At 40.7% G+C, this 23922-nt stretch overlaps 1 protein-coding gene and 1 long non-coding RNA gene across 2 annotated transcripts in view; one reads left to right on the forward strand and one right to left on the reverse strand.

The window, feature by feature from the left end:
• LOC117519140 overlaps positions 1 to 9129 on the reverse strand; it is a 47013-nt gene extending 37884 nt beyond the window's left edge. The window contains exon 1 of the long non-coding RNA XR_004563185.1: positions 8791 to 9129. This is a non-coding gene — a long non-coding RNA (uncharacterized LOC117519140). The remainder of the gene's footprint in view (positions 1 to 8790) is intronic.
• dab1a (DAB adaptor protein 1a) overlaps positions 1 to 23922 on the forward strand; it is a 929000-nt gene that overhangs the window by 329912 nt on the left and 575166 nt on the right. The gene's annotated exons all lie outside the window — the stretch shown is intronic.

Here is a 23922-nt window from a genome sequence, read left to right on the forward strand (position 1 = left end):
CGGCGCACACAGATTTGCCGAGTCATCACGGAAATGACTCAATGAATTTGCGCGCATGTCTTTCATTACAAAATGTCCTTAAACAGTGGGATGTCCGCATAAAGTCCTCATGCCGGCCTCTTCTGAATCTTCTCTGTTCTCTCACGATGTCCTGGGTGAAACTAGCCTTAAATTAGGATGTTTTCAGGTCGAAACAGGCCGACGACGGCGCCTGGAAGCGCTGCAGGACGTCCCGCTCTGTGGGAAGTCCTTACACTGACAGAAACACCCCATAATCTCTCATCAGCCGTTAAGCTTTTCACCGAAAACCAGCTTAATTTCTCGAATAGTGTCGACTCGGATATTCCTCACAGGTCCAGAAAAAATTTTGATAAAGCAACGCGCGCCGTCTCGAGCAGCGTGTGAAACAAAGGAATTCAGCCGAGAGGGCGGGACCACATCTCACTCAAGGCCTGCCCACAGGGAAATGACGTCACCGACACGCGTGAAAAAACTCACGCATGCGCACGAGGGTTCAAGCATGATTGGTGTAATCGCACGTCATATAGTTAAAAAAAAAATAATAAAAGGGTCAGTTTATTATCTAATAGACCTCGTATGTTAAAATTATGAGTCCTTGTTGCTACACTGTTCTTATTACAGTTAACCGCCGAGCATTTATTACCTTTAGAGCCTGACTGTTTTTTTCCTGGGTAAGAATGGTCTGCATATGTTGCCTTAATAACATGTCAGTGATTACTCAGAATATTCACTGAAATTGTAGCATTCATGCCAGCATGGCTCGTCTGTCATCTGATGCATCTGCATTCTGCAGCAGCACCACTGACACAAAATTAAAATGGCCACTGGCGCTCAGCCAGTTACACACAGTTCAAGTCAGCCGTCTCGTGCTTCTTCTTCTCTGTTCCAGACACAGAAACCTTCCCTTTTGGGCAGGTGTGAAACAGGGATTTATTTCTAGGCACACTAAAAGCCACACTCAGAGTGGGTTTTTAGCAAGAAACCTCCCAGAGATGTTTTGGGGACATCTAAGACCTATGTAAACATGTTGAAATGTAGTATAACATGTAAGCTCTAAATACCGATAGGTGCAAAATTATTTATTTGCCTGACTCATCATTTGTAACCGCCATCAATCGTCCCGGGTAACGACTGTGAAGATGACTGGAATAAAACCATCCCACACCTTTAATACTGGCTGTATAATAGATCACAGTTGATCTGTGACATGTACGGACACCCCCCCCCCCCGCCCCCCCAACCCCATGGATTGAAACGCATGTGAACCACTGACTAATTGCAGAGTTATGTCTGATTTCAAGTCATAGTGACTGTGTTAATTTTGATTCAGTTGCGGTTAAAATCTGTCTTAGTAGAAAAATTACAGCTGCTTCATGCTCACATACCTTGAAAAAAAACAGCCTCGTAGAGAGACTGTAGCTTGTGTTGTGGCTGCGCACTCACGCACCCCCTGTGCATGCCTACAGCCTCGTGCTCCGCTACAGACAACAGACTCAGTTCACTTGTGTAGAAAAGAATCTCCATTCATGTTAAAAAGGTTGATGACAAAGTGACTGTCGTCTCTTCTCTGTGCAGCCGTAAGCCCACTCAGCGGTAGGCACAGCTAACCAAAAAGTTAGCTTCAATAACCACTAATCCGCTAACTGAAAAGTTAACTTTTATAATGTTAAACCAATAAACCACTTAAAAATTTAGTGGAAGCTACAGCTAACTGCTAACTTTCAGTATTGTTTCCAGTACACTCTCAGCTACTGACAAGTTGGTTTTGAGATTAAGCACCGCCAACACTTCTGATTAGAATCAAAGATGATCACAATCCCAACACAACCAATGTGTCCGCGCTTCTGTCTCTGCACCCTACCCACTGCTATAAGGAAAAGTCATTTACACTCACAGCATACAGTGGTCCAGAAGTGAGGGGGAAGTCATGAAAAGGAAAGCAGGTTTGACTTATGGTTTTGAGTTATAAACTAATTAATCTGAATACTTTAACTACATTAATGTCAACTCTGTCAAGTGAAAATATAACACATATCTTTTAATTTTAAAATAACACACTAATTCTGAATGTTTGACATTAACACTCACAGATGCCAAAAAACATTATGGGTAAACTGAGCCTCCACTCATCACTGATTGGTTGATTTATTATATGTAAAAACAACACACAAGTTACTGTAACATATGTAATAAATTTGCATTTGTAAAATCTGTCATTTTTTCATTTGTAAAGTTAAGTTGTGATTCAGCTCAACAACCGTGTGATATTTGGGCAGGTGCCATTCACACTGCCATCCAGTAGATGGGTCAAAATGCATAGAACATTGCCATCTATGCAGCCCACTGAACCGAGTATTGTAATTGAAGGGTGTGGACAGCCAAGGTGGCTGAAAGTCCACAGCTCTGGAAAAATAACAAGTATTCCCGAGTGTTTCCGAGCATCTGGTTGCCAGTATCAGTGGGTAGAATGAATGTATTCATCCAGAAAGAGTTATAGATAAAATTGTTATTGTTAACGTCTCATCAGACAATATCGACATCCTCATCTCTTGTGAAAAAAAACAAAAAAACAAGTTGGTTATTGCTCCTTTTTTTTTTGTACTTTTCATGATTTTGACAAAAGCTGTTTTTTAAATTCACTGATACTGTTCATATTGCAATTTCATACAACAATTAACTGTTTAAAAAATGTTGGAGACTTTGTTTTCATTCAGGACCACAGGTACAACTGTAACTTTATTCATATCTTTACATTCTGGTAAACACACACACACACACACACACACACACATATATATATATATATATATATATATATATATATATATATATATATATATATATATATATATATATATATATATACTGCCATATTTAATGGCATGTTGTGATTCAGCAGCAATTTTTGTGATGTATAAGATGTATTGTTTTTCTTTTTTGTGGTATACAGTTGCTCTGTGGGGGCACCCCCAATTTTGTTGTACTCCCCCCCTATACAATGACAATAAAGGCTATTCTGTTACTCATTAACTTATTTTTAAAAGTAAAAAACAAAGTAGCTTTTGTCTTTTTTTTTTTTTGATCAGAAACATGATTTATCACTTAAAAAATTGTATCCTATGTGAACCATGGTTTTGTGAACCGTGACAGCGTTATTTAATACTGTTCTCTCATCTGCTCCTCACGTTTGATCTGAACCTATTAACGTAGACTCTGGACGCTGGGTGTGTGTGTGTGTGTGTGTGCGTGCGTGCGTGTGTGTGTGTGTGTGTGTGTGTGTTGAGCGCTGGCTCTCCATGCACTCTCACGGTGAAGTAGAAGACTTGCGTGTGATGTGTGTGAGCAGCAGGTACTATGTCCAACAGATCACTCTCCATCCCCCAAATTAGCATAAAACTTATTGTTGTGTCTGGCTCCATATTTAGAGATTTGCTGCTTTACCTGCCATTTTTGAGCAGGGATATGCATCACATATGCACGTGAACCTTATCAGCTGAAGTCACATGTTGTCATGGATAACAGAATATTTTGAAGGGCCTGTGTTATAGAAGTGCAGCTGAGATTAATCATGTTCCCTGCAGACAGTTATCATCACATGGAGAGAAGGAAGTTTGGCCTGAAGCAGAGTGTGATGTTACACCTATTATCACACACAGCACGTTCAGAATCGCAGGTACTGATTTCAGGCGTGACTTCCACAGGTGTGTGCCGAACACATAAGAACACACATCGGGAGGCGCACCAAAAGAAGCAAACACCAGCTTATTCTTTATGATAGTACATGTTGTTTCTTTGTTTTTTTGTGTTGTTGTTTCTGAGAGAATCAATTTTTATATTAAGCTTTGGGCTCCTCATGGGACCAGATTCTTCCTTTGTTTATACAGCATCCAACACCTTGGGTCCTCTATGGCAAACACACGACGCTACACTCAGGTGAAAAGCAGACATTTCCTTGGGCTTTTTCAGCTGCTGGGTCCTCAGCGCTGAAGCACCTGCATACTGGATCATGCCCAGAGAAACACACCACATGGACAAAATGTACCAGTTGATACTCCTTCACAATGCAAGTGTTACTCCTGCTCTGAGTCTCCCCAAGTAAATATTCCTTTGATCCAAAGTCAGGCCCACTGACGGCATGAAGACTGCTGGATGCCCCCTTCCTGTGGCATAACCGTCTGTGTGGACTCCTCATCAGATACATATTCATTTGTTAGTATGTCATGTTGTTTTACTTTCCTGTTTTATGTTTCTTCTGTTAGCAGGAGGTGGTAAAATCACAAGTCAGAATTTCAGTACATCCACTTGGGAAATGATTCATAATATTAATACCAGCATTTTGGCATCAAAATTAATCTTGTATCTTGAAAATAACCCCCCACCCCTTGAATGTAACAAAGTATGGTCTATTTTCAATTATCTGGCTATTCTGCTATGTGTAAAGTTTGTCCATGCTCTTCAAAAACTTTATAAACACAATTCTTTCACAAAGGTTTTATTTCAGTCACACTGTGTGAATAACAGAACTTAGGAGGAGGCCATGCTCTTCAAAAACTTTAAAAACATAAACCATAGTCAAAGGTTTTATCAAATTCTTTAGCCTGAGATCTTGTTTTTGGCTTGGCCATGACACTTGATTTACTACAACCTGCCATGCTGTGACTTGAAATTACATGTGTAATTGCATGATCACTGTAATAATATCAGTACTTATGTAGCTTTTGTGACTTCTCGAAAACAAGTACTACCAAGTCAGGAGCATTATATATCATAAACTTGAATGTTGTGTTCAGTGCAGGGTTCATCAAAACTAATCATGAAGTCAAAACAATTACATTCTAATATTTCAAAAGATGTTAAAATTACAGTATATATTGCAGTTTTCTTTTTTGCATGGGGTGGGTTTTTTTTGTCATGGTAGACACCCACTTCCTATATGAAATATCTCCCAAATTACACAATGCACAATCTCTGAAGTGGATGTAAGCATATTTGAAAAAAATATATATATTTTCTACCATTAACACCTCCTACTACTTCTGTGTTGTAAAACTTTGTAAAGAAAAAACCTTGTAACTGTTAGAATAGCCTAAGCAGTGGGTCACCCCTCTGAATCTGGTCTGCTTGAGGTTTCTTCCTCAATATCAAAAGAGGGAGTTTTTCCCTTACCACTGTTGCCTGTGTGCTTGCTCTAGGGGTTGATAGGGTTAGGCCTAGCTTATGTGAAGACATTTCAAGATGACAGAAGCTGGTAACACTACGAACACCCGTACATTACCATGCACTAGTGACAATTTGCAAATTGGAATGAAATTTTTGAACAGTTCGACAAAATTTGACTCCGATTTCAAAACTGGTGCAGATGATGGCTGTAACTAGTAGGCTACATATATCAAGTTTGTTAAAGATTGACAAAGATGGATCAAGAAGTTACTATGATGCTTCAAAATGTGCCCTGATTTACTATGTGGTATTAAATGGGAAGGAACGGTGCTCTGTTGAAGAGTTATGTTACACCCCTAGTCCACAGGACACTGACTGTTCCATTGTGACCTCCCATGATCCAAAAAAACGAGATGAAACTGATTACTCCGGCATGCTTCTTATCAAGCTGGCTTATAAAGTGCAGACCTGGCCACTGGCTGTGCATATCTGGCAACCTGATCAAAAATGAAAGTAAACCTGCATTTTCAATAGGCGGCCAGTAGGGGTCAATTGAAGAATTACATAGGGGTCAAAATATAAAAATGGTCCAGTCATATTGAAAATTATACCACATTATTTGATTGTACAAATTCCTAAAAGGTATAGTTTGGACTATGTATGACTGAATTCTATAGAGTTATGGGGTAAAAACAACAAGAATGGTGACAAAGTTCAGTTTCAGTTTGTACAGGGGTCAAAAGTTAGAGTTGCTCCAATTTTGATCAAATGTGATGCAAATTATTAGTTAATAGGGTTTCAAAAAGTAATAGTTTGCACCATGTATCATGCTTAGTTATCATGTTATGGGGTAACATATGTCACATGTCATAGAATTCAATGGATGTCAACATTATTTGACCTTTACTTTAGAGACCAAGCATTCAACACAGTCAAAACTATTCCATTTATTAATCCAAGTAGCTCAATCAACAATTTGCACCATTTTTTATTAAAATTGGAGCAACTTTAACTTTTGACCCCTGTACAAACTGAAATTGACCTTTGTCATCATTCTTGCTGTTTATACCCTATAACTCAAGAACATTCAGTCATAGATAGTCCAAACTATACCTTTTTAGAATCTTTATGATCAGACAAATAATAATACAATAACATGCCTTTGGAGGGCGGTATGCATTTTCAGAGGCCCGACGTTCATGACCAGTCGCCCAATATCTGTCATTTTGGGCAACTGGTCATGAATGGAGGGACTCAGAAAATGCATATCGCATGACAACAGCATGCTATTTGCATGATCACTTTTTACTGAGATACACAACATGTAACGCGTACATAAAAAGTTGGCTCACTTAACTTTTGTTGTGTCAGCTGCTCTCCGAATTTGGCAGTGTGTCCTCATCAAGCTGGCTGCTTTGGCTGCTGTTCATTGTCGTACTATCCATGAGAAAATCATCCAGAATAATATCCATATTGGGGCCGACACACACTTCTCGCCTTTTTTTTTTTTTTTTCCTCTGCGGACAGTTCTTGGGCTGCGCGCTATGACGTCATTTGTTTACGCACAGCGAGCGGGTATAGCCAGATAGCGTCGACATAAATCTACGATACCGGCGCAGCAACGCCCCGGTAAAGTGATAATAATGTAGTATAGTTTTCAACAGAGGTGTCAAGTAACAAAGTACAAATACTTCGTTACTGTACTTAAGTACACTTTTTAGGTATCTATACTTTACTCCTTTACTTATTTTTCTGCCTACTTCTGACTTCTACTCATTACATTTTCACACAAGTATCTGTACTTTCTGTTCCTTACATTTTTAAAACAAACAGCCTCGTTACTCTTGCCTTCAGTTTAATGTTTATATATTATATTTCACATCATGTGCACCTGTAATCAACTTTTCTGCAGCACGGCTTTGCTTTGAACCGTGAACCAATCCAAGCAGTGGTTCGCAGATTGAAGCAATGCTTCGACTTATTGCTTTGTTTATTCTTTCTTTCTTTCGCTTAATTTTCCCCCACTAAAACCCTAAAGAGCATACTTCTGTGAGTATTATTTATCTTTTCTATGTTAAACCGACCTGTTATGGTCTTCTGAAACAGTTGATAGATGTATTTTATAACTTAAAAACGGGAGCGACGCTAACGCGTTAGCATGTCTATGAAATTTTCAATGTTAAAAGTTAGCATTAAGCAATTGCAGCTCTCATCACGTTCGGGTGCATTTGTTTTCAAATTGTAATATTTCTTAAATTTATTTTTGTTTATATATTAATAATCCAATAATTATTATATACAATTTTAGAGAAAGAGGCAAAAAGAACCGGAATAGAAACACAACAGAAAATATAAAAGCAACTAACAATGAACATACATATATACATACATACATACATAAATAAATAAGTGTTTCCTGTGAACACCTAGTGACTCTTACACCTCCACTTCATCCCTGTCTTATTTAATGACAGTTTGTTTCGGTCAAACCATATTTCAATGTGTTAATTTCTTCAGTGATTTCCTCCAGAACTATCTGCCAAACTAGAAAACTGCTGCATCCTAGTAAGAGCAGAATACTACTGGAATGGATTTGAATAAGAAAAGTTGTTTTTTTGTTTTTTGTTTTTTCTTCACTAAATGGATGCTGCACTCACTGCAGTTTATTGTCTGGAATAGTCCCAGATTGCATTTCAGAGCTTCTAGAATTGAAACATTTTCGTGCAGGTGGTGTTGGGGGGTAATTTTGGGTTTTAGGTCTTGGGCCACATGTAGAACGAATCAGTTTTTAAATTAAGCTTTCAATTCATATAGTGGCATCTACCTTTTTTTTTTTTTTTTTTTTTAAAGGTCACTTTATACTTTTATACTTTAAGTAGGTTTTGGAGCACATACTTTTTCACTTTTACTTGAGTAAAGAGGTCAAGTTGATACTTCAACTTTTACCAGAGTGTTTTTAAACTGCAGTATCTATACTTCTACTTAAGTAACAAATGTGTGTACTTTTGACACCACTGGTTTTCAATATGATTGGAGCATTTTTATATTTTTATCCCCTGTGTAATTCTTCAATTGACCCCTACGTGGCTGCCATATTGAAAATTCAAGTGGCCCATTGGTTTTTTCAAAAGAGCAATGCCTAAGGAGAATTTGTGCTGGATTTGGTTCTTGTATCACCATGTGAAGTATTGTTTCAGTTAGTTGCTGCATGAACCCCTCCACCAAGTTTTTGCATAATCCTGCTAACAAACAAAAACAATAAAGACAGTGTGAATACACACCTTCTTGATCTATAGAACCAAATGACCAGCATCCCAGTATTAAATTGTTTCTTTGGTATTTGTTGCCACAAACACAATTTTCATGTTTATATCAGCTCATTACATTCTTCAATGGAGTTGATGAATCTTCTTGGTTTGAGATGGCGAGTGCACATTCACAGACAGTATGCGGGCACACTCACGGACACACTGTGATCTGAAATGAATATTTATGCTGTGCAGAGAGAATAAAGATGAACAGCAGTGTGTTTTAAACACAGTTTCCATGTATGCTGCAGTCAGATCACAAAGAAGAGACATCTTCTCTTCCTGTGTTTTAGTTTCTCACCTTCTCCCCGTGGGACACACGCTCCTTTTTCCTCCTCTCACTTCCTTTCTTATACCTTTCTGTTGGAATGAAAAGCTTCCTTGATTACACCAACAAGACAAGTTGATTTCTGTAGAGAATACAATGTCAAGGTTTCCAGGAGGAGTGTCCACGGAGAAGAAAGAGCAGGAAACAGATGAAAAACTCTCACCATTTACAAAGATGTGGTGTCACTGCCTTAATTAGAGCAGCACCACTTTTTACTTCTAGCTCTCCCTCTGTGCCCATCACTTTATCAGAGCTTAGATGAAGTGATAAACAGACAGACCCGGAGAAGAGCGAGCGTGCCAGACAACGAACAACTGCTATCTGGATTTCGACTGTGTTTTTCAGGCCGCTGTGCTGTTACCAAGCAACCAGCAGAAGGCTCGCGTCACAGGCTTTTTGTGACCTCAGTAAGGCCAAGCAAGAGGTCATTGGTGTCCTTCTTCCAAGAAAATATTGTCTCAAAGTGGAAGAAGTGTAGAAAAACAGAGAAAATGTTGATTTGTTAATGCCTGCACTGAGCGCTGTTGGAGATTCTGTATGTGTGTCTGACTGTGTGCTGTTGTGATGCACTGCGTGTCATTCCATGTTTATGTATGTCTTCTCTTTTTTGTTAGGTCTGTTGGGTTCCATATGTGTTGTACTGTGTGTATGCACATGTTCATTCAGTTGCAGCGACCGAGTTAACCTCATAGCGTTTGAATGTGAATTATTCATAGTTCGAAAGCCTGTGAGATTCTCTTTTCTCACTGTAACAAATGACTGCCCTCACTGTGTGTGTGGACGCACGCTTCACACTTCAGCATCTTTATGGAATGGTGGCGGTTTCATGTTTATTTTATGTTTTTACATTTGTATATACTTCCCCTGTGTGCCCAAAATTATACACAGGAATATAAATTCATGTGGCATTACCGGACTGTCAAATTCTGCAGAGCAGCAGAAAGCAAAATTACATCACTGGTCGATAACAGCTGGATATTATTCACAGTTTTAATCATCTGTAAGGTGGATAAGGTCACAAAGAAGTCAGTTACAGTAAGAGGGAAATCCTGCATGTTGTGTGGGAGAGATTTTTTAAGAGTAGGCTGGTGTACGATGAATAAAACCATCCCATTCAGACATAAACCTTCACTGATGTGATAACATCAACAAAAATCCTCTGGCTCCAAGGTTTATTATAATTGCTGCCCTTCAACCCATTGACCTGAGTAAGAATGTAATTTTCTGTGCAGCTGGGTGGCTTTCAGAGAAGCCTTTATATAAATTCATATTATGTACCTCCCTAGCGGGCAAATTACACTACATCGGTCAACATAACGGTCAATGTAACGCTGATGTTGAGCCCCTGATATTGTAACAATGTCAGAATATGCTGTTAGGACCACGTTGAATTGTGCTTATGTTTCTGATTTCAAGACAAACCATAGTTCAGTGTTGTATCTAGTGACTGTGAGATCAGCGTCGGAGTGACATTGATATTCCATTGATTGATGTCACATTGTAATACAACCAACAACACTGATACAATGCCACTGTGTTCACTTGGTCATGCATTCTGGGCGCATTGTGGTCCTATTGGCTTCATCGGCCGGTGACTTCTAACACTCACTGGATCGGTTCGCAGCCGAGTGTGAAGCGGCTGGGATGAGGATCAGCACCTCTAAATCTGAGGCCATAGTTCTCAGCAGGAAAACGATGGATTGCCTACTCCGGGTAGGGACAATGGTGTGTGAGATTGGCTGGAGAATTGGCACAGCAGGAGTGGTGTTGCATTCGCTCTACCATACTGTTGTGATGAAAAGGGAGCTGAGCCAAAAGGCGAAACTCTCAATCTACTGGTCAATCTTCATTCCTACTCTCACCTATGTACATGAGGGTTGGGTCATGACCGAAAGAACTAGATTGTGGGTACAAGTGGCCGAAATGGGCTTCGTTAGGAGGGTGGCTGGCATCTCCCTTAGAGATAGGGTGAGAAGTTCAGTCATCTGTGGGGAGCTCGGAGTAGAGCCGCTACTCCTTCGAGTTGAAAGGAGCCAGCTGAGGTGGTTCGGGCAACTGGTAAGGATGCTTCCTGGGTGCCTTCCTAGGGAGGTGTTCCAGGCATATCCACCTGGGAGGAAACCCTGAGAAAGACCCAGGACTAGGTAGAGAGATTAGATCTCCACACTGGCCTAGGAGCGTCTCGGGATCCCCCAATCAGAGGTGGTCAAGGTGACATGGGAAAGGGAAGTCTGGGGTCCCCTGGTAGAGCTGTTGTCCCCGCGAACTGATCTGAGATAAGCGGTTGAAGATGAGTGATTCGTGAGTGACTTTCTTGGTCATAAATTACATTAACATCCTTGGAATTGCCTATCAACACAACTTCGTTCCTTTATTTTATATAACTAGTTCAGTGCCCCCGTAGGACGTTTGTATTCCTATAGAAAATTGGGAGCTTATGTATATTTCTCATGGATGTTCATATGAGGCTATGTTTGAAGGTGGGATGTACAAAGTGGTGTACTTATATTATTATTTGAATATAGTATTCCATATTGTTTTTTTTTAAAAAAATCTGTTTTATTATCATTTATATGAAAATAAAAGGATTCCTATTAAACAGGTTATTGGAAGAAAGTCAGACAAAATTAAACAGACCATTTAGAATATTTGAAACAGCAAATCATATTCCACCTCCCGAACAAAGTTTGTTTAAACTTTAACTCACAGCAAATATATGATTTTATTCAGTTTATGTACTTAATAAAACGTTGTACAAATTTTGGAAAATATTAAAGGATTATTAACCGAGCGGAAGGTCTGTACAGGGAAATATCAGACAGACGTGTTGTCAGTACGTGTGAAAAACATGGAGGTCTGATATCCTCGTACAGACCAAGCAAGCAAGGTTAATAATTCCTTTATTACACTCAACAAAAATATAAACACAACACTTTTGGTTTTGCTCCCATTTTGTATGAGATGAACTCAAAGATCTAAAACTTTTTCCACATACACAATATCACCATTTCCCTCAAATATTGTTCACAAACCAGTCTAAATCTGTGATAGTGAGCACTTCTCCTTTGCTGAGATAATCCATCCCACCTCACAGGTGTGCCATATCAAGATGCTGATTAGACACCATGATTAGTGCACAGGTGTGCCTTAGACTGCCCACAATAAAAGGCCACTCTGAAAGGTGCAGTTTTATCACACAGCACAATGCCACAGATGTCGCAAGATTTGAGGGAGCGTGCAATTGGCATGCTGACAGCAGGAATGTCAACCAGAGCTGTTGCTCGTGTATTGAATGTTCATTTCTCTACCATAAGCCGTCTGCAAAGGCGTTTCAGAGAATTTGGCAGTACATCCAACCAGCCTCACAACCGCAGACCACGTGTAACCACACCAGCCCAGGACCTCCACATCCAGCATGTTCACCTCCAAGATCGTCTGACACCAGCCACTCGGACAGCTGCTGAAACAATCGGTTTGCATAACCAAAGAATTTCTGCACAAACTGTCAGAAACCGTATCAAGGAAGCTCATCTGCATGCTCGTCGTCCTCATCAGGGTCTCGACCTGACTCCAGTTCATCGTTGCAACTTCGCACAGCCATTGAAGAGGAGCGGACCAACATTCCACAGGCCACAATTGACAACCTGATCAACTCTATGTGAAGGAGATGTGTTGCACTGCATGAGGCAAATAGTGGTCACACCAGATACTGACTGGTATCCCCCCCCAATAAAACAAAACTGCACCTTTCAGAGTGGCCTTTTATTGTGGGCAGTCTAATGCACACCTGTGCACTAATCATGGTGTCTAATCAGCATCTTGATATGGCACACCTGTGAGGTGGGATGGATTATCTCAGCAAAGGAGAAGTGCTCACTATCACAGATTTAGACTGGATTGTGAACAATATTTGAGGGAAATGGTGATATTGTGTATGTGGAAAAAGTTTTAGATCTTTGAGTTCATCTCATACAAAATGGGAGCAAAACCAAAAGTGTTGTGTTTATATTTTTGTTGAGTAAATATGGCTATTATATATATATAAACATGCAAACTTCTAATCGTGTTTTTAGCTTCCTGGTTTGTAATGAAAATACGTGTTGTGGGCCGATTGTCATGGTAACTGGTCTAGATATGGGAAAATATCTGATCAGTACTCAGCCAGTCAGAGTGTGCGCAGCCTCACAGCCATATAAAATATTTTATTCAGCTTATGTACTTACTGAAACATTGTACAAATAGTGGGAAATTTATTGGTGTTATATATTAGCAGGGGTGGTGGCCAAGTGGTTAATGCGCTTGGTTTCTGTTCAGAAGGTACCGGGTTCAAATCCCATCCCTGCCACATTTCTCCATGTAATGTGGAGTTGCGTCAGGAACGGCATCCGGCGTAAAACCTGTGCCAATTCAACATGCAGATCCACCTTGGATTTGCTGTGGCGACCCCAAGTGCAAACAAGGGAGCAGCCGAAGGGACTTACTATCAAAAACGGCTTTTAGCTAACATCTCCTCAGTGATGTCAAGTTAAACTCAGTTGCAAGGAACACTGACAGCATGCCTTCCACAGTAAAAGTATTTCCTGGGATGCTGGCATTAAATTGTTATTGTAAAATTGTGGGAGCAACATAAACTATCTGATGTTGTTTAACTTTGCTACCAGTAACATCAGCGAGCCACACCATTTTGGAAATACGAATATCACAATGTTAATCAAAATAAAGGTTTAAAATTAAAGAATTTGGAAGTTAATCCCCAAAATTTTCATATTAAAAGATGCACATCACCGTGCCATGTGCAAGCCTTATCTGAAAACTGACGTCGATCTGACAAACCATCAGAGATATGTGAGCAAAATACCCACACACAGACGCTTCTTGCGTCATAGATTGATATTTTCTATTCATAAAATACATTATTTTGTCTTCTTTGCTGTGTTCACTTGTATCCACTTGTGAGAAGCACTTCCAGTGTCAACATCAACAATAGTGTGGGTTGCAAAGATGGCACAAAGAGTTGATGTGCAATCAATGGAAATAACATTAAGCCAATTCAGCAATGAAAACCTCACAAAATTGATCAAAAAAGCATGAAAATGGTCAAAAGAATTTGTTGGAAAACAGCTGTGAGTTGTTTATATATTCTATATAAGGTAAACGCATAGCAGGGCTGAGGATTATCCATTTCGAGGTTACAATGGTGACCCGTTCAGAGACTGTTCTGTGTATTTTAGCCTTTGTCTACCAACCAATAGACATTTGGTACATCGTATTGTGAAACCGGTCAATTGGCACATGCAGGCGCCCAGAAATATTCCCAAAAGAGCCAAAATTATTATTTTATTTACAGTATGTTAAAGTGACTATCTGCATATATGTTGGCAGAGATGTAGCTTAATAAACAAGTCTGTTAGATTAACGTACTTACATAAACATAAAATTATATTTACTCAAAATGGATTTCGAAGGCTGCATAGGCAGGAACTAGAAGGATGAGTACAGGAGTGTGTTGGACAATTTTATAGAATGGTGCAGAGACCACCTGCAGCTCAACATATCTGAGATGATGGTGCTGGTGGTGGACTTCAGAAGGTGGAAGACCCTTCAGAACCCAGTTACCATCAGTGGAACTGCGGTGGACATTATGGACGTTTGCAAGTACCTGGGTGTCCACATAGACAACAAACTGGACTAGACTGTAAACACAGATGCTGTGTATAAGAAAGGTCAGAGCCAACTGTACTTCCTCAGGAGGCTCAGATCTTTCATTGTTTTCAGAAATATGTTGCAGATGTTTTATCACTCGGTGGTCTCCAGGGTCATCTTCTACACTGTTGTGTGCTGTGGCAGCAGGCTGAAGGCAGCCGGCATGAACAGACTTAACAAGCTCATCAGGAGAGCTGGCTCTGTCCTGGGGGTTGAGCTGGAGTTGGTGGTGTCAGAGTGGAGGATGCTGAGGAAACTGCGTAGCAACTGGGACAACACCTCCCACCTGCTACATGCCACACTGATGTCCTGTCAGAGCACCTTCAGTCATAGACTGAGACCACCGAGGTCCACCATAGAATGCCACAGGAGGTTTTTCCTCCCTGTAGCAATCAGACTCTATAATTCCTTCCCCTTCTGTAGGATGAATACATAACAAAGTTATTCAGTTACTCAGTTATGTGTAATATTGGCAAACATCTTGTGAAAATGTCCTCAGTCATTTTGCATAAAATTGTTATACCAATGTTCACTGTTTACTGTTCCGTACTCTGGCAAAATAATTTCCTTCGGGATAATAAAGTCTTATAATAATAAATCTTAAGTCTGAAATAATAAATCTTATTCTGAATCATTCAGAGTAAACATCTTTAATATGCGCAGCCAACAGAGCTGACTCCAGGACTTTTATAAGAGCTAAAGGGTGTTATGTAAAACAGTGACATCCTGGACTGTGTATTAATGGTAGGTATACAAATTCAGCTCAGTTTTAAAATCACAGTTGCAAGACCACAGTCCTTTCAATAAATGCCCTTATTGGGATAGAAGCCAATAATTTGTCATAAATTTCGGCCAAACATATTGTAGGTTGAACACTCTAGCTTCCCACTCTGGATCAGATCGTGGCACTTTCTTTCATGTTAATCCAACAGAGTGCAATATCAAGCACTGTGTTCCAGTTCACAGGCAAAGAACACTTGACAATCAAATTTTCTCCATTGCATCATCTTGGTGGGAAAAGGAGGGCAGAATTCCACAATGCCTGCAGTAAGACCTGTACATGCACCCTGCTCAGAGTGCTGCTCTCACTGGACCGACATCTCTACGGGTTAAGATATGTCACATGTCATAGAATCCAATGGACGTCAACATAGTTTGACTTTTACTTTGCAGACCAAACATTCAACACAGTCAGAAAAAGGGACCATCAGTAAAACTAAAAAACAAACAACAACAAAACGCTGAAGTATATATATATATATATATATATATATATATATATATATATATATACGAGGTCTATTAGAAAAGTATCCGACCTTATTATTTTTTTCAAAAACCATATGGATTTGAATCACGTGTGACTGCGTCAGACAAGCTTGAACCCTCGTGCGCATGCGTGAGTTTTTCCACGCCTGTCGGTTGCGTCATTCGCCTGTGAGCAGGCTTTGAGTGAGGAGTGGTCCACCCCCTCGGCGGATTTTCATTGTCAGGAAATGGCGGAATGATTTGAGCTTTTTTTCCATCAGAATGTTTTCAGAAACTGTTAGAGACTGGCAGCTGGAAACCATTCGAAAAATTTATCTGGCTTTCGGTGACAATTTTACGGGCTTCACAGAGAATAAGGACTACTACAGCTTTAAGGACGGCTTTAAGGACGCTCGGCACGCCGCGCTCCGTGCCGCCATCGAGAGCCACAAACCACCGGATCTTTTCTAAACGGATGACTCTGTGGATCCGAGACCGTTGTGTGCACTTTCTCTGGTTATCACAAGAGCTGGACATCAACCATTTTCTGGCAGATTTCACTTTTAACAAGAGATTTTGTCATGGAAAGCTGAGCGGAGGCTTCGCGTCACGACCATTTTACTGATGGAGCAAGACAAAGGAACACCTCCGTTTTGGTCTCACAGGACGGCTTTGAGATGGCGTTCAGACAGCTGTCGGTGGTTTTTTCATCGAGTGATTATCCGAGAAATTGTGGATGTGCCTGGACATGCCAGAACATGTCCCGTGAGGCTTCATCCCGGTGTTGCTTTGCGCCATGCGGCACCGCCATGACGCGCGAAGCCTCCGCTCCTCTTTCCATGACAAAAACTCCTGTAACAGTGGAATGTGCCGTTCATTTCCAAACTGGACGCTGTGTTTTATCCGGGATGTCGTCTGACTAGCACAGGCATTGTGAAAAGACGTGGACATCAGCACTTTTTCAGTACATTGAGACAGACGTGCGGAGGAATTCTGCGCGTCACGGCGGTGCCGCATGGCGCAAAGCAACGCCGTCATGAAGCCTCACGGGACATGTTCTGGCATGTCCAGGCACATCCACAATTTCTCAGATAATCACTCGATGGAAAAACCACCGACAGCTGTCTGAATGCCATGTCAAAGCCGTCCTGTGAGACCAAAACGGAGGTGGTTTTGTCTCGCTCCAGTAGCGAATCCATCGTGATGCGCGAAGCCTCCGCTCAGCTTTCCATGACAAAATCTCTTGTTAAAAGTGAAATCTGCTGGAAAATGGTTGATGTCCAGCTTTGTGATAACCAGAGAAATGGCACACGATGGTCACAGATCCAGACAGCCATCCGTTTAGAAATGAAATGGTTGTTCGATGGCGGCTTCGGAGCGCGGCGCGCCCCACAGCCACTGGGGGCCGTCCTTAAAGCGACAGTAACACTCCTTATTCTCTACCAAGCCCGTAACATTTTCACCGAAAGCCAGATAAATTTTCTAATGGTTTCCAGCTGCCAGTCTCTAACAGTTTCTGAAAAAATTCTGATGGAAAAAAAGCCCAAATCATCCGCCATTTCCTGATAATGAAAATCCGCCGAGGGGGTGGACCACTCCTCACTCAAAGCCTGCTCACAGGTGAATGACGCAACCGACAGGCGTGGAAAAATTCACGCATGCGCACGAGGGTTCAAGCTTGTCTGACGCAATCACATGATTCAAATCCATATGGTTTTTGAAAAAAATAATAAGGTCAGATACTTTTCTAATAGACCTCGTACAGTATATGTGTGTGTGTCTCAGGCCTGTATATGGCACTGTAACACTCCCACAAAAACCAGGGAAGAAGACATGGAGCATGCGCATTGCTGGTGTAAGGACCTAATCAATGTAACATTAGAAGCTACAACTTTATACGTACTAAGCAGAACACTGAGTAAAATAAAATCTTTTAAGAGAAGGAGGATCCTCGTTGATCATCTGAAATATATTGTGTATTTAAAGAGAAGCAGTGCGTATGTGTGGTTGCTCTCTTAATTTTTTTTTTCGTTGTTACGAGTTTCGGAGCTTTACCAGACTGTAAGTGCAGTGAAATCCTCAGTCAGTGGACAGGCTGATTCTACTGCTCTTACAGTTTGGGAAAGCTCTGAAAGTCATAATGATGTGAAAAAATAAACTACCCATGAAAACAGAGACGGAAAAACATAAATTTGAAAATCTGCATGATGGTGCAGCGCCATTGTTTATGGAGAGCCCCGTGTTCGCGTTTATGAAAACATGGGTGGAATTAGTTATACTGACCACATCTTCTATTTCTACTGAGGATAAGTTATTTTGGAATAATTATTGCTATTGTTTTATTGCCCAGCCCTACATTGAGTATTTTCATTGCATTATCATCCTGTCCAATATTATACACACTCATCTTATTCCTATTTTCTTTTAGAGTTTCCACAATGTTTAAAAACATCTCATCTCATCTTCAACTACTTATCCGAGACCGAGTTGCGGGATGTTTAAACATGACTAAATGTTAGGCCTATGTTCTCATTGCATGCTCACACACACACACACGCACGAGTGACACAACATGCGGTTGAAATTGTCCTGGATGTGACAGCTTGTGCCACTGGGTTCTTTCTCATTGTCTGATGTCCCGCCTGCGTTTCAGCAATTCACGGTAGCAAAGTGTTTAGGAGATTTTCTCTCATATTCGAACATAGTGTTGCATGCAGAGTAAAATAGTTTCCCCTTGCTTTCATGTAGAATGGCTGGGCACTGCTATTTTTGATCTTTTACAGTTTTTTTTTGTCAGCAAATGTCAGACGTTGGGTTTGTACGTCTGCTGTGTCTCCTGAACATATGCGGCTGTAAGTGTCTTATGGGAGATGACGGCGATTGGCCAAATTTGCGGAAAGGTTGTGGTGATTGATTAAAATTGCAATGCCACGCTAAATTCACAGGGATTGGTTTAATTTGCATTAATAGTTGCGATCGCAATATTGTGAAATTCTGGAGGGTCTGTTTCTATCTGCATCAGCTTTTCGAAGAAGCATAAATCTGGCAAGTGTGTAGCCTGACTTTATGTTTGAAGCACTCATTAGTAGCCACTGTGTGCTCATGCTTGTTATCAAAGGTGTACCCTGGCTCTCCCACAGTGTGTACTCAGATAAGCCTTGGTTATACTTTTACCAGAGGTTGTCACACATTGCACATGTACTTCAACACAGCTTGAAAACGCTTTCACACAGGATGCAGGATGGATAAAAAGAAACTCATCATAGCATGCAAGTGGAAGTACAGAGAAATCACACAAAAAGGAAGCAAGATGTCAGGATTTCCCTCAGAGCCTGGTTTTAACTCTGTTTTATCAGTGTCATGTGTTAGTTTCTCCACTAGATGGTGCCCTCAATTTTGTTTCACACCTGTATTAGATGAGTGACTGATTATTGATAGACTATTTAAACCCTGACTTTCTGTTCATGTATTGCCAGATACAGATATGTCTTGCCTTGTTTGTCTGTTGCCTTGCTTGCTTCATTTTGACTCACCAGCTTCCAAAGCCACCTTCGATGATCCAGGCAGTTTTCAAGAGGATCAGACCTGAATGCCGCCCTGTGACCTTGACTGCGTCTTCCAGCTGTGCGCTTAAGATGCCGAAGCTTCCCACAGCAAAAGCTCAGGTAACCTGGCCTCCCCTCTAATTCCCGTATTAGAGCAAACTGTCATTTCTTGATGTTCCAGATGATTCTGGTACAGCTCCCAAGTGGTTCTGGATCCTGGCTTTGACTACCTGCATATCAACTTCACTTTGGAACTCCTTGGCTCTTGGCGCAGAGCGCGTCTCAACGAGTGAGATCCCATTCTCACTCGGTCCTGTTTGTGACTGTGCTATGATAAAGAACTGTTCCATGAACTCCCCCTAAGAACCGCATGAATTCTGATATCAATCGAGAACCCAGTTGTATCAAGTCCTACTTAATTGGAACTCTGTTACAACATGCAGCACTTGACCTCTGACCTTTGGATACAACTTATGAGCTATGAGCTATTTCTTAAGAAGAGAACTTTATTTCCTGATCTCTGAAACAGCCTGTGTTAAACCTTTTATGAACTGTGACTATGTTGAGGATCCAGCAATACGAGTCCATTCACTCACCCTGTGTGTCTTTATTCCCCATAGTTCTTGGTCTCAGAGGCATGCGTTCCACCTGGTCCTGAACCCTTAGTTGATATTATCTTTCAGGACTGGCTTGGGATCCTGCAGCTCCCTCATTTTACCGCAAAGAGGCGGGCCACCTCTCCACACTGCAGGCATCCCAGTGCAGCACTTTTAATTTATTTGTTATAAATAAATATATTTTCCTTTGTACTCTTCTCTGTGTCCATTTCCCTGCATTTGGATCCATTTCCTGCAATGGTTCAGTTCCACAAGAACCTCTAATCATAATAGAAGAAGGACATCTCTCAGTATAAGACTTCCTCCTCAATCAAAATGCATTTAAAGATAAGAAGAATCCCAGCGTTAACATTATTGGTACTCTGCATAATAACTAACATTTCACAACAAAATATTTTTTTCTCTGCTTCCCTCAAAGTGCTAGTCAGAAATGGAACAATGTTTTTCTGTTAAAAGCTGTTTAAGGTATAATAAATACTGTGTGGAAAAATACAGACTATTTGGGCACAATTTTTTTGGTACATTTTCCTCTGTACATGACCACAATTGAGTTGAAAGGATGCAGTGAAGATGCGATTGACATGTACTGTATGGCTTTCATCGTTTAGGTATTACAACCATTTTTGCAAACAGTCCCTCCATTTTCAGAAGAAGCAAAAGCCCAATATAGGCCCCAAAGCCCTTTGGTGCCGGTGCCAATTATCGGATACTGTAGTGTGAAGTGGAAGAGAGTCTATGACTCCTCCCTGGAGGGGACAGCAGTCTGACACAGCCCAGTCCACCCAGCCCAGCCCAGCCCAGGTTTCCAAATTGGCAAGCTAGCTCTTTATCCTCTACACCAGTGATTTTCAACCTTTTTTGAGCCGCGGCACCCTTTTTATATTTACAAAATCCTGCGGCACACCACCAACCAAAATAATATTATAATGCTATTACCTCTGGTTTTGCGCAAAACCCAAATATCATTATTATTATTATTATTATTATTAATAGAAAATCGATACAGAAAACACCACATTTTGAAAATCCTCAAGCATTTTGCGCTCTGATCTCAAGTAGGGCTGTCACGATTAGGAATTTCTGGAGACGATTAATTGTCAGACAAATAATTGCGATTGACGAATATATTGTCTATTTTTTTTCTTTTTTTCCCCTTCTTTATATTCTACTATTGTAGTATAATTACACAACTCTGGAAGAACGTTTGGCTTCTGTGAGTGGAGAAACTGGGAATGGTGCAACATTTTTATTTTTATCTTCATTTTACATACAGTCCCAACTTTTTCTGAATTGTGGTTGTTTCTGTTGCATTTCTGAAATTGTTTCTCCTCATCAGTCACGTTTTGTGCTTAAACACTGCATTAAGCCCATATTGAACAAATAAATACCTTTGGAAAATAACAGCTGTTAAAGTTCAGAGTTCTCACCTGCTTTTTGTGATCTCTGCGTCTGAACATTGTTTTTTTTTTTGTGGCTCAGTTCATTCATATATTCTCATTTTTTAAATATGTTTTTAAAGATATTTGACCGTTTATTTCATCTCATGATCTCATAAATTCAGCATACGACGCACACATGGTGTGAACAGGACGGTAACGGCAGAATCACACCTTTAGAGAAAGTTCAGAGAGAAGTAAAGGCAGCTTCATGTTTCCGTTTTGTTAACGTTCACTCGGGTTAAAATCTTCTCGCTGCGCACTGAACGTGTCGCGCCTGCATTCAGGAATCTCCCTCACCCACCCCCTCCCTCACAGTCTGCAGCCTGTTAACTCCGCGCGCGGGCGCGCACACACAGGCACAGACACACACACCGACAGCTCCGCATTTTAGACCGCTTTTGAAGGAGACGGCACTGTTTTAATCGGCCGTCAGCCTCCTTGTTATTGTCATGCCTTAAGACGAGAGCGAGGCTGCAGCACGTTTGACGTCAGATTCTGAGTCGTTTTATGCTTTGTGGATAAAATAAATAATTCACGGTAATCGCGAATATGAAAAATACCCATGGCACCCCTGACGGTCGATCACGGCACCCTAGGGTGCCGCGGCACCCCGGTTGAGAATCACTGCTCTACACTACCTGGTCAGTAACTGGAAAAGCTGACATTATTATAAGTACAAAGATTATTGTTAGCACTAAGAAGAAAATCCTTTGTAGTCAATGATCACATCACGGACATCATCAAAACCTGAGTTTGCTCCCTTGAGATGCTTTGCCAGCCCGTTAATGCAACCTGCTTCAGTTACTGCTCGTCTTTGGGTCTTTCTGCCTTTTGTTTTATGTTGGCCATTGAGGAATATTCCACTTTTTTGCCTTCAGAAGCTCTTATGTTGTTTTGACAGCATGTTTTGGGATGTCATCCATCTGCACTGTGAAGCACCATCCAATCAGTTTGGCAGCATTTGTTTGAATCTGAGCAGATAGCATAGTCCTATACACTTCAATAGTAATTATGATACTTCCATCAGTAGTCATCTCATCAATAACTAGCAGTAGCCTAGTTTAATCTTCAGCCATACATGCCCATGCCATAATAACGCATGGACCATATATAATATATGATGTGGTATACTTCCTGACTATGAACCTTTCCTTTCCTTCTCCACACGCTCATCTTCCCATCATTCTGGTACAAGCTGTCTGCTTAATTTGCCATAGAATTAAAAATGGAACAGGCCACAACTGTTCATGAACATTTTTGTCAGTCAACTGTCTTATTACTTCCATCCTCTAAAAATGGAGGGACTATGTATCAAAATGGCTATAATTCCTAAATGATTAATGTGATTTTTCTGTTCAACCCCTTATAGTAGAGCAGATAACTCAGCCGGAAAGGAGATATGAATTGTGTTACCAATATGTTGACCAAGCTCTGATTTCTGATCATGCTACCTATCAGTGTCCTTGGACAAGACACTTCATCTGCATTAGCCCAGGCTATTCTGCATTATTTTGCAAACTAGCTTGCTCAGTGAGATAGGAGATAGACTCCCAATTTATAGACTTTGATTTGATTCGAGTTCTGTGCTTCATGCCACCTGTTTGTGTCCTTGGACAAAACACACCATCTACATCATCTCAGTCCACCCAGCTATACATGAGTACCAGGCTTGGCTGGGGAAGTAACCTGTGATGAACTGGCATCCTGTCCAGGTGGGCTCTCATCTGCTTGATGTTATGGCATCTAGGGATAAATAAAGGCACCAGTGGCCCTTAGACCCCATACAGCACTTACTTCTTAATTCTTGATCTAATGAAAGTCTGCACTTAAAGTCCATCATGATTTTTTCATTTCCACTCCACTGTGGTGGGGTACAGAGGCAAGATGCCAAACATTCTATCACTGTACAAATACAAACCCTGGCAAAAATTATGGAGTCACCGGCCTCTGAGGATGTTCATTCAGTTGTTTAATTTTGTAGAAAAAAGCAGATCACAGACATGACACAAAACTAAAGTCATTTCAAATTCAACTTTCTGGCTTTAAGAAACACTATAAGAAATCAGGAAAAAAAATTGTGGCAGTCAGTAACGGTTACTTTTTTAGACCAAACAGAGGGAAAAAAATATGGAATCACTCAATTCTGAGGAAAAAATTATGGAATCATGAAAAACAAAAGAATGCTCCAACACATCACTAGTATTTTGTTGCACCACCTCTGGCTTTTATAACAGCTTGTAGTCTCTGAGGCATGGACTTAATGAGTGACAAACAGTAGTCTTCATCAATTTGGCTCCAACTTTCTCTGATTGCTGTTGCCAGATCAGCTTTGCAGGTTGGAGTGTTGTCATGGACCATTTTCTTCAACTTCCACCAAAGATTTTCAATTGGATTAAGATCCGGACTATTTGCAGGCCATGACATTGACCCTATGTGTCTTTTTGCAAGGAATGTTTTCACAGTTTTTGCTCTATGGCAAGATGCATTATCGTCTTGAAAAATGATTTCATCATCCCCAAACATCCTTTCAATTAATGGGATAAGAAAAGTGTC

Source organism: Thalassophryne amazonica, chromosome 10, assembly GCF_902500255.1.
Source record: "Thalassophryne amazonica chromosome 10, fThaAma1.1, whole genome shotgun sequence".
Classification (NCBI taxonomy): domain Eukaryota; kingdom Metazoa; phylum Chordata; class Actinopteri; order Batrachoidiformes; family Batrachoididae; genus Thalassophryne; species Thalassophryne amazonica.